Raw genomic sequence first — 12,506 nt, 5'->3', positions numbered from 1 at the left:
CATGATCTCTAATTTTATGTGTTCTTATATAGACATATGTGCCAGTTGTGACATCACATGGTGAACATGGTGAGGGTTGTCGCGCACAACCTTCATGTAAGTAACCCTTTCTTTGTTTGTTTTCATCAACATTATAACACTTACCTTTTTTTTTGTGGATGCTTCTAGCTAGTATCCCATTTGATCTTTATCCATTACAAATGTCTTTGCTAACAATATTGTATTCTTCAACTCATGATGAAGTGTAGACTCCTCCTTCGGTTGGCAGTCCAATATTGCCTGGTGCATTATCAACAACAAGGACCATGCAAACATCCTCGTTTATGCCCACTAGAATTGGTAAAACTTCCTTGTAAACATTCCCATTCCCTCCAACACCAATAATATTATCTCTATGAAAATTCTTCGTGGTTGCCTTGACGTCCTCAATGTTAAAATGAACAAGAGTATTGTTAGGGTGCATGGAGGATTACTCAGCAAAATGAATATGAATATCCTCCACTAAGGCTCTTTTTTTCATTGCTCTCCTTATTACAAAATTTCCTTAATATACTAGCTGTGATTAACAAATCATATGAATAAAGCATTGAAAATAAAGTCTCCCAGAACTTTGAAAATTAGGTCTCACAATCAAAATGAACATCAGTAGCCCCATTCAATTTCATGATATTCACTGCATAGGTTTGTTTTTACTTGTATTCATTATTGTTGTGAATGTTGAACATTAATTGTTGCACTAAAATTATAATTATTTCCATGATGCAGATGTTGATTATTATTGTTGCAATTTTATTTCCTTTCTTTCACATAGGTGTTCTCTATTGTTCAATAGATGTTTTTTTCTACTATGAATGAAATAAAAAATAAAATTCATTATTTAGTACATCTAGATTGGAATTTTGATAAAAGTGTGACTGGTGGCGTCTCTCTATCTTTCATTTCATTTGGTGTCAGCTTTAATTGTCATGATGTTTCAGTTGATAGAGCAACAAAGAGCAGTACTTCTAAAGTTGATCCATTTCCTAGAGCTGTTCATGTGATTAGTACTAGTTCATATGAAGGGACATTGTTGCTAAATATGAAAACTATGTTTTTGTTAAAAGAACAAAAGCTTCCAGGTGCTTTAAAATTGTTATTATTTAAAGTGTAAATTTAGTTTACTATTACATTACTCATTTTGGATTGATAAACCCTTTATGTTTTTGTAGGTAATAATGCTTTCTTTGATCATCTTTTTCATATGACATTGAAACTATTTGGACCCACCATACGTAAAAGGTACATAGTTTCATATCATTGCTACATATTTTATTTTTCTTCCATTTATTGTAATACATTAAAGTTATTGATCTAACAATCTATTTTTTTTAAAAAGGTGGAATTTACAAGTTGTGGAATTAAAAAATCAGCTAATTGCATCTTTTGAGGAGAAATTAAAAAAAAAACATTTTTGACATTGGCCTACTTCTCAAAAGAGCATCAAAGCATATAAAGACCATGAGGGATCAATATAGAAGGGCTCTTAAGGATAACCCAAAGTAAAATTTTCCTCCTATGATTCCACCGATGGAGTGGAATGAAATAATAGAAGATGCAAAGGAGAAAAGGCTATGTGAAAATAGAGTACATGAAGCAGCATAGGCCAAAAAAAGGTATGTCATGATATTATTAAGTACATTTTAATCATGCACTAATTATTGATATTTGTAAATATATAATCTAAGATGTTTGAAATTGTTCATAGATTGCAGGACACATCTATGGTTACAAAAGTGAGACTAGAAAAGTTTGGCCAACACAAACTTGGCTCTGGTGGCTATATGGATCTCTAGTCTCGACTTGTAAGTAGGAGCAATGAAATTTCATATTAATTTTTTTATATAATGTTGCAAACAATTTTTTTTAATGAAACCATACGTGGAAAACTGACGATATTAAGCAAAAAATACAGGGCACAAAATTCAATGGGGAGCTCATAGATGAAGATAGAAAAATTGCCTCAAAGGAAGGCTACAAAGTCATGGCTGCATGCCTATGTGAAGAATCTAAAAGCCTTGCCCAAGAATCTAGTGCACCAAATGATATCTCAAAAGTAAATTGGTTAGATGAAAAGTAAATGAAATTGAATAGTTGAGAAGATTCTTTTTTGGTATTAGTTTTGAATGTAAATTGGCTACATAACAATGTGCATAACATTTTACTGCAACCTTCATATCTTACCACAGATACTGCTCGTGACGAAGGCCATGATGTGCATTATAGTGGTGGAGGTATTAATTTGCTATTGGAAATTAATTATGCAATTATAAATACAATTTAACATCTTCAATTCCAATTTGATGTGTATCCTTTTTTTGAATATTTTAGAGCATGTTGAACATGATGCTGAAGGAGTGGAGCATGTTCCAAGTGTTCAACATGTTGACATGGTGGTTGACCAAAATGTTAATGTACATGATGTGGTATTGTCAGGGAAGAAAAATGCATGTTATTTTGTACTAGTACTTAATTACAAACTTGTAACAGTTAAAAAAAGAAAAAGAGTATGCCAATTTATCCCGTTTACTTGTTCTTGCAACAGAGCCCCCTTTAGTGCAGTAGCCTCCTGCTCCTCCAAAGAGAAGGAGCCATTATAATTTGAAATTACACATGCTAGAAGAGGAGGAAAATGATGTAGATATGGATGCTCCTATGAGTACTTTTCTTAAGAGAGCTAAGAAAAACAAAAAGAAGAAATGGTTTTAAAAATGCTCTTTGATAAACCTTGTTGGATAATGAAAGAACTTTGTTTTAAGTAATTATCTATGAATGATGTGTATTAATGCTAATTTTTATTTTATGTTAATGAATTTTGTTATGTGTTAATGAATTCTTGATTAGTATTGTGTATTAATGAATTTTATATCATATTAATGAATGTTATGTGATTGTATTGATTGAATGTTATAGTTCATAAATGAATGAATGAATGAATGAAGTATGTAATTAGATGATAATGGATAATTTAGATTTATGTTAGGGGGAGGGGGGTGAGGCTAGATGAGCTTCCACCTTCATGTGGTTGGCCTTGTTAAGTAGAGAATATTATAGTATTCTTGAAACCAAGTGAAGCTCAAACTAACATAAAATGGACACTTTGCATGTGGTAGGTCTAAAATGATCTAGGACCAGTGCTGCCCATAACATGAATTTGTGAAATACATTCTAATATCACCAATTTCAGTACTCTATTTGAAACATAGGAGTGGCCTATAGTCTTAGCATGAATTTTGAGTAATGTATCAATCCAGATTGCCTCAGAAGTGGATGGAAGAAGCCTGCACGAGTCTGAGACTATGAACTCTCCTTGCCTTGGCCAAGAAGAACTTGCCAACTCTCTAGTATTAGGGAAAACCATAGAGTGGTGTGGCTGGTTTGCAACCAACCAATATGTTCACAATTAAAGGAATGGGCCTTCCTTCGCCAAGGATTTCCAAGTAACAATCTCAAGTGTACCATTTTGATCAATGCTCCAATCCTTCTTGAGAATCTTATCCCAATCAATCTCTAGATGAAACGGGGACACAAAGTGACTAGTAAAATGGTGAATAACACCTAAATGTTTGAAAATTTCATCCTTATATCTCCCAAGGTCACTCCAATGAATTCCAACCAGTTCCATTACTTCTTGTTGAGAAATCCCAACATTGACACCCAACCGAGATTGATCGACCCGAGACCAATGCATCACATGAAGAAACTACATTCCCAAGTTCAATAACAAGCATGATGAACTCTTAATATACCTCTTAATTTGCATATATCACAAGTGGCAGTGTCCTTGGAGAGTAACTAATCATCCCATGATGTGAAATGGTATCACCCTCAAGTTTGCAATCATGTTTCAACTCGTGGCTTCAGTCATCTATCCAAGCTAATACTATGTATTCTCTTTTAAGTGCAATGCTAGAACCAAGTGATATTCCACCTATCTCATATAATGGTATGACTGCTCAACTTCCATCTCATATAAGTCTTATGTCTCTTCATTAAATCTGCCTTTAAATCATCAGCAAATATAACTTACTTTAAACTTATATTTTAATCCTTGTAAACCAAACTCAATCCTTTCATAATATCACTATCAAATCACTATCTTTTATAATGCTAATTAGTCATGCAACATATCTTCAAAGAAATTGGAAGATTTAAAGAACTGTATAATCCATAAACTTGATTGCAAAATTATCAAATTATTTCATAAAATATAACAAAGAAAGAATTATTGTGACTGATACCACCAATGTCACTGGGCCTGTATATTGTTGTTAACTGTGCTAAAGGCTATGCAAACCTATGATTAGTCCCTCCTTCAATTCAATCATTCTAGTGACATAATAAAATTACTATGTATTTCCTTTGAAACTTCTTTTGTTTTTCAATCTTACACCTGACACATATGCATCGTATTTCACAAACACTCTTTAGAATTTTGATCTTCTATATTTTACACACAACATTGTGTAACAAGTTCACTCAAAAATCTATTCATGTGCCCGCAATTTTTAATCTTTTTGAACATTGAGCTGATATTTCTTGAAGTTTCATCTCACATACTCAATATCATAAAAATGAAAATTTATATCATATGAGACACATGCATCACCTTTAAATTTGATTCAAAATTTATAATATTAGTTGTCTATTTTGAACTACACGTAGTTATAACTGCTTTGGCTTCTCCAAAGAATAAATTCATAAGGATTAAATGTGAAAGGTAAAGCTTTTTCTTCTGTGTATATAAATTCTTATGTATTTGGACTTCTGTTATTCTGTTAATTACTATGTAGTTTATCTTACATGTAATTGCCTCACTGCATATTTCACATTTCTGATCATTGGATTTATAGCCTATAATCTCACATGGAAAATATTTGAAAGGTAAAGCTTGTGTTTTTTTCTCTATATATATTCTTGTATGTTTCATAATCCTGATAATTATTGTGGTATTTCATATTTTTAGGTCACTAAAATGTAGCAACTAACAAAAAAAGTTGAGGGGAGCAACTCTGAGGAGGATGAGAGCTTAGAAGAAAATGACGAGGAGCCAAAGGCCAAGAAAGGCATTAAGGTAAAAGAACATGCCTTCCTCTACCTATGATCATTCACATCTATGTTAATTTCTAGAGAGATTCTTCATATTATGAACAAGGTTATAATTTAAAACCTATGTTTATTTTCTTGTAAATTCTATTGAATTATGTTATAAATTTCATCAAAATTAGAGCGAGCTGTTTGAGTGCTCCAATATGTTTTATCTTATGCATTTACTAAAGAAAATATTCCTTGGTTATTCCTTTTGATTCAGCTTAGATATATTTTTGATCTTGTTTCTTATCAGTGGTTGCAATGGTTGTATGTGAGATATGTATTTTCATGTTTGAGATATATTCTTGGATATAGTTGTATTTTTGGCCATTCTTGAAACTTGCCAATATAAAATGCTTTTCCCATTTTTAATGGTTTTTTTTTAACTGTTGCATGCCTAGTCAATAATGATCTTTCCTTAATTGTATTTTTGTAGTAAGTGTTGGGAACAATTATGAAGTTGGAAATATGATTGCAGAGGCCTCAAGTAAAGTTGGTAGGAAGGGTATAGTAACCCTTAAAGAAGGAAAAAGTGCAGAAAATAATTTATACGTTGTAGAGGGAATGAAATTCAACCATGGATATATTTCCCCATATTTTGTGACAAATAGTGAGAAGATGACAGTAGAGTATGAGAATTGTAAGGTAACTAATATATGTATTGAAATCATTTTTTCCATTTTTAGCCTATTTTGAAAATGAGCACTTATCATTTGGCTATTGTAAGAGAGTGGTTGGACACATATTAGAAATCAGGCAACTTTACGTAGAAATGAATTTATTTTGCTTTACAACCTACATATCTTTTTGGTTGATAAGAAAATAACAAACACAATAGATATGATTGGCATATTGGAAGATGAAATTTGTGGTGGTTATCCTATCTTAATAATTGCTAAAGACATTGAGCAAGAAGCCCTAGCTACCCTTGTCATCAATAGGCTTCGAGGTGCACTAAAGATTGCTACCTTAAAAGCTCCTGGATTTGGAGAAAGGAAAAGTTATAATTTGGACAACATTGCCTTGTTGATTGGAGGCATTATTTAGTAGTATGATTATCAAGTGAACCCTAAATTTTAGTCTCTTAATCATTTATCATGGCAGTTTTCTATCCAATGTTAATTATGTTGGTCAGTTTGTCATAGGCCATAATGAAGTAGCCTTTTTAATATTTTGAACATGAGTTTAAATTGAGTGCAAAAGGCAAGTTGTCAGCTTAGGATTACGTCATTTCAGAGTTCATTCTCCTAATATGTTATTCAGTAATATAGACAACTATAAACATCTAAACCATGTATTCTAATGCAGGCACTATCATTAGACATGAAGTAGGGCTGGCCCTTGACACTATTGGGAATGAGGTTCTAGGAATTTCTACCAAGATAGTGCTAACAAAAGATTCAACAATAATAGTTAGTGATGGAATGACTCAGGAGGCTATTGAGAGAAGAGTTAATCAAATTATGAACATGATTGAGGTATGCCTTATTCTTTGTGTGTGTGTGTGTTCTTCGAGCTTTAACATGGACTATCAATCTTATGCTTTGTAATTAGAGCACTTTGGTTTTATTCTTTATGTTATTTCTCCTTTTTCTACACCTAGTATCTCATCATGGTTAACACTTTGTCTTTTTTTGAGCATATCAATATATTGGCGAAGAATAACTCATTAGAGAATTGTGCTATTGTCAACCTAGCTTGTAGAATGTATTTGATAATTGAATATTTTCTTTATTTCTAGGTTTCTGAACAAGATTATGAGAAAGAAAAATTGAATGAAAGGATTGCTAAACTATCTAGGGGAGTTGTAGTTATATAGGTGAAGTTATTGAAATGTGTCTAATCTTTTGTAGTGTTTCACTGTTAAATACTCCTCTGAGTAATAGATAAATTTTGTCAATGATAAAGTCTTGACTAGTAATTCTTATAAATTGTAATGTCCCTCTCCTATTTCCAAAATTATTTTTGATCTATTCTCCAAATAATTTATTTGTGATATAAACACTTAATTTTTTGATTTACTTATGGCTTGCTAGTGTACTTTGATTGTTGTGGTTTTCTCAGTATAGGTAATGCCACACAATGTATTTATAGCTGAGCCACTTGTAAATGGATGTAGTGTACTTCCAAATTTATTTAAATACCAAAGTTTCTAATAGAAACTCTTATTATTTTTCTTTAGCAAGGTAAATATTAGAAAGCTTTCCTACCATAACACTGTCTAGGTCAGATTATAATTTATGAGTATTGAAATCTGACTAAAAAATTCTCGATTCAACTTCAAAAATGCATCATTTGATTTATAATCACTTGTAGCAATTAAAATACTATTTGTGATATAGATTTTTAGTGTATTTCTCAATCCTCATCTTTAGTTATGTGCATCTCTTGTTTGCTTGTAAAGTTGGACTTTTCCCTTCATTTGTTATGATTTTTGAGTCTGTGATATAAAGCCTGTGATATGATAGGTGTTTCTTTGGTTAATTCTTTTTTATTATTGATGGTATTTTCCTTTTCTCTGATTTCTTCCAATCAATATTTCTCTTTTCATGATTACCCAAGGAACCCTATCACAAATATCTACCTTATCTAATCCATTGAGTTAATATGTTTTCACCAATGGTTGTTTGTTCATAGATGTCTAATTATGATCATCATGTAGCCTAAGGTTGTCACTTATGTAAAATATACCTTCTGTATACATGATATACCCTCTGTAATCATTGGCTAAATTAGATTGTAGTAGATAATATTTATTTACTCTGTAACTGGCTGCATATATATCATTCATTAAGATAGGCTTTATTGTGCCTATATCATTATGATAATAAATAATCATGAGCCAAGTTAGGTGATGGATGATAAGAAGTATGATTGATAGGTAGGAGCACAAACAGAGATAGAGTTGAAGGAAAAGAAGTTACGAGTGGAGGATGCTTTGAATGCTACAAAGGTATGGCAGTCTTCTTTATAAATAACTTTGTCATTTGATACGAATGTGTAAAACTCCCATGCCAATTCCTATGCTACCAAAAATTAACTATTAAGCCATTTGTGTATGGAATGACAAATTCTTTTGTCTACTATTCTCCAATGGTGTAAAGAGGACTAATTCTTTTGTCTACTATCCTTTGATCCTCACTCATAGAATGACAAATTAATTTAAGTTATATTAATTGTATTGGAGCAATTCACTAATTAATTTCTATAAATAGGTAGCTTTTGAAGAGGGCATTATTGTTGGCGTAGGGTGTGCTCTTTTGAGGCTTGCTACAAAGGTTGATGCTATTAGAGATACACTTGAAAATGAGGAACATAAGGTAGCTTAATTTTGTGTTTTCTACACGAGAAACTATGGTTGACATGGAAGTGGCTTTATAATCCTTAATGGATATGTAGATAATGATTTGTCATACAAGACTTAGCTCTGCAATGTGTTTGTAACATCTAGCTCTAAAATTTGCTAGTTCTTTGGTGTCTGTAGATTGGTGCAGGTATTGTTAAATGAGCTTTGAGTTACTCGGTGAAACTAATTGCAAAGAATGCAGGAGTAAATGAAAGTGTTGTGGTTGAAAAGGTTATTACAACTCCTAAGAAATTGTTGAATAGAATCAAGTATATTTAAAGTCAATTCTTTCACAACTATTCAATAGAATCTCATTGATTTAAGCTCTTTTTCCTAGGTATGTCTTGTTCAATTTCATTGGACATTAGCCTAAATGCAGACAATTCTTTCTAGTCCTTATGAAGCCTATTGAATTTAAGTAAATTGACATTGTGCCTGGGTGTACAATCTTATTCAATTTCACTGGATGTCATACTAGATGGAAATAGTTCTTTCTAGTCTTTATGGTAGTAAAATGACAACCCTATCCTTGTCTTTTTACAGGTCCTTTCGAATGATAATCCCAATTATGGATACAATGCCACTACAGGTGGTTATGAAGATTTGATGGCTATAGGAATTATTGATCCAACTAAGGTAAGATGGTATATTCATTTGATGTAATTTATTTTTATTTTTTCAATTTCCTAATTAGTGAAATGAATGCAAATTAGTGTTATTTAAGTCCTTGCAAATATGGTTTTTCAGGATGTTCATTGACTGTGTATTTGCATAGCGCCATTGTTATAAAGAAAGAAGGAAAATGCAAGCCTAAGTTGGATGTGATGCCAATTGTCTTAGGCTCTCTACTCTTTCTAAATTATGATGTGTATTGTACGTAGGTAGGGATTATACTATATCATATTGAAATTGAATGAATACCAATATCTATGATAATATGACAGGCAACTAGTTGCTTGCAAATTGTTAGGAAGCTCACCAAGATAAATTGTTAGGATAATTTTACCCTTTGTGAAATTAAAAGGTTGGTACTTTTCTTTTGCTAAATTACTAGATGATTTAGTTACCCTATTATTTTCCTCTGTGAAATTGATACAAATCTAGGTATGCTAATATTTATTTTGTTGTATCTGTATGCATTGTGGATACTGCAGCGTGTATTTGCCTTGCATTGAATCAATGGCCTTGCATCGAACTAGAGAATTAGCATGGGGAAAATATGTCATTTGTTTCAGAGACTAATCAAAGGTAGTATTTTATGATAGATTTTAATGTTTTCTTTGCATATGGTACCCATGTGGTGATATATAACATAATTAATTGTACTTGGCACAAATAAAAATGTCAGTTTCACTACCATTTTTGTGAACAATATATTTATTGTGCTCGCAATCAATGTCCCTTACTAATGCTTTTCATCCTAATTGTATAAACTTGTATAAGTCTTTTCTTATGAACCATATTGAATTAAATGATGCTTTTCCTTGAACAGGGCTATTAAGATGGGACTAATGCTTCATGGGAAAGGTTGACATTTAATTGAAAAGTCACGATATAAAGAGGCTCTTGAAATAATTTCCATGGGAGAGGTATCTAGTGTATAGAAAAGCATTTGCAAGACAAGAATTTCTAGTAAACATAGATGTTTCATAGACAAGCATTTCCAGTAAACATAGATGTTGCAGTTGGTGTCCCTTGCCATTTGGCTTGACCTTCTCAATGTGATTGTAGCATCTAATGTAATAGTAATAAGTTGTAATTGAACTAAAAAGTTATTTATATGCTTGTAACAGATGACTAATTCAGTCACAATAACCATAACTAAAGTTTCCCTTTACAGTCTAGGAAAATTTGCATTGACCTATTTTGCCATTGTTTGAAGGTTGACAGATAAGGAAGTCATGGATGTATGAACTTTTCACAATGAATTTATTCATCTAGGTCACAAAATGGGAGTCTTTTTATATGATGATTTATTATCAATCATGTCCATTCACTACCAAACAATTCATATTCTACAAATTTGAGATGCTGGAACTTTTGTGGATGTGCAGGCCATCAGAACATACTACAAGGAGGATGACGAACTTATTCTCAATTGTCAAACTCAGGCAAGCGATACAAAATGTAGAATCTTAACATATGGTTGTTCAAATTCTATACCTCCTAAATGATTTCCTTTTAGCATATAACTTGCTGTGCATAGTTTCCAAGTTCTCTTATTGTATTAGACCTATTAATGAAGAAGCATATTAGTTACTGTTAGTGTTTAAGACAGTTTGATTAGTTACTATTGATGTTTTTCAGGCATTCTATAAAACAATTCACATGTCTTGCATATGATATGAAATTTTGCATGCATCCCACACTCTCTCATTTGGCTAATGATGGATTATAGAGAGTGATTTGAAATGGTGATGCTAAAAAATACACACAATCAAATCCAAAATGAACTTGCATTACAAATGGATTGTGGAAATCTGATATGTTAATTTTGCATGCATGTCTACTAAGACAATCACAACTTAAATAGAGTGAGAGTAGGGGATGGGAGAGAGAGAGAGAGTAGAGAGGGAGAGAGAGACTGAGAGAGAGATAGTAGGTGGTGGGAGAGGGAGTGGGAGAGGGAGAGAGGGGGGATGGGAGTGTGTGTGTGTGTGTGTGTGTGTGTGTGAAAGAGAGAGAGTAGGGAATGGGAGAGAGAGAGAGAGAGAGAGAGAGAGAGAGAGAGAGAGAGAGAGAGAGAGAGAGAGAGAGAGAGAGAGAGTAGCAGATGGGAGAGAGAGTAGGTGGTGGGAGAGGGAGAGAGAGGGGGGATGGGAGTGTGTGTAAGAGAGAGAGAGTAGGGGATGGGAGGAAGTGTGAGAGAGAGTAGGGCATGGTAGAGAGAGAGAATGGGATGGGAGAGAGAGAGAGTAGGCAGTGGGAGAGAGAGTGGGAGAGGGAGAGAGAGAGAAAGAGGAGGATGAGAGTGTGTGAGTAAGAGAGAGAGTAGGGGATGGGAGAAGGGGGAGAGAGAGAGAGTAGCCTGCGAGAGAGAGTATGGGATGAGAGAGAGTAGGTAGTGGGAGAGGGAGTAGGAGAGGGAGAGTGAGAGAGAGAGAGTAAGGGATGTGAGAGGAGAGAGAGCAAGAGAGAGAGTAGGAGATGGAAGAGGAGAGAGAGTGAGAGAGAGTAGGGGATGGGAGAGGAGAGAGAGTGAGAGTAGGGGATGGGAGAGAGAGTGAGAGAGAGAGTAGGCAGTGGGAGAGTGAGTAGCAAAGGGAGAGCAAGAGAGAGTAGGAGATGGGAGAGGAGAGAGTGCAAGAGAGAGTAGGGGATGGGAGAGGAGAGAGACTAGAGAGAGAGTAGGGGATGGGAGAGGAGAGAGAGTAAGGGATGGGAGAGGAGAGAGAGTAGGGAGAGAGAGAGAGTAGGTGGTGGGAGAGGGAGAGTGAAAGAGAGAGAGTAGGGGATGGGAGAGGAGAGAGAGAGAGAGAGAGAGTAGGGGATGGGAGAGGAGAGAGAGAGAGTGAGAGAGAGTAGGGGATGGGAGAGGAGAGAGTGTGAGAGAGTAGGGGATGGGAGAGGAGAGAGAGTGAGAGAGTAGGGGATGGGAGAGAGAGAGAGTGAGAGAGAGTAGGAAATAGGAGAGGGAGTAGGAGAGGGCGAGCAAGAGAGAGGGTAGGGGATGGGAGAGGAGAGAGAGAGTGAGAGAGAGTAGGGGATGGGAGAGGAGAGAGAGAGTAGGGAGAGAGAAAGAGAGTAGGGGATGGGGGATGGTGGGCTAGGGAGAGATTTATTTTCACATAGTGCATATGCACTATGTGAAATGACCAAAAAATGGTCATCAAGCAAGTTTGGGTCCCTGCTGATCCATATTCTACTTTTTGTCTATTGTGCATTTTGTTGTTTTGATAGAAAACAAGGGTTTCAAGCTGTTGGAAGTTAGTAAACACTATTTGAAGACTTTTTAAAGATAGAAAACACCAAATTCAATCATTGGATACATTATTTGAAGGCTTTTTGAATATTTTTTTTTTATAGAAAAGGT

General features: G+C 34.1%; 1 pseudogene; it reads left to right on the top strand.

Annotated features, from left to right (window-relative positions):
* The window catches only part of LOC149571028 (chaperonin 60 subunit beta 2, chloroplastic-like), a 191,848-nt pseudogene that overhangs the window by 51,874 nt on the left and 127,468 nt on the right, over positions 1 to 12,506 (top strand).

The sequence above is a fragment of the Cupressus sempervirens genome, chromosome 2, assembly GCF_028749045.1.
Source record: "Cupressus sempervirens isolate cs-2001-9-10 chromosome 2, ASM2874904v1, whole genome shotgun sequence".
NCBI classification, from domain to species: Eukaryota; Viridiplantae; Streptophyta; class Pinopsida; order Cupressales; family Cupressaceae; genus Cupressus; species Cupressus sempervirens.
Note: the sequence above shows the minus strand (reverse complement) of the source record. Positions and strands in the feature narration are given on the sequence as shown.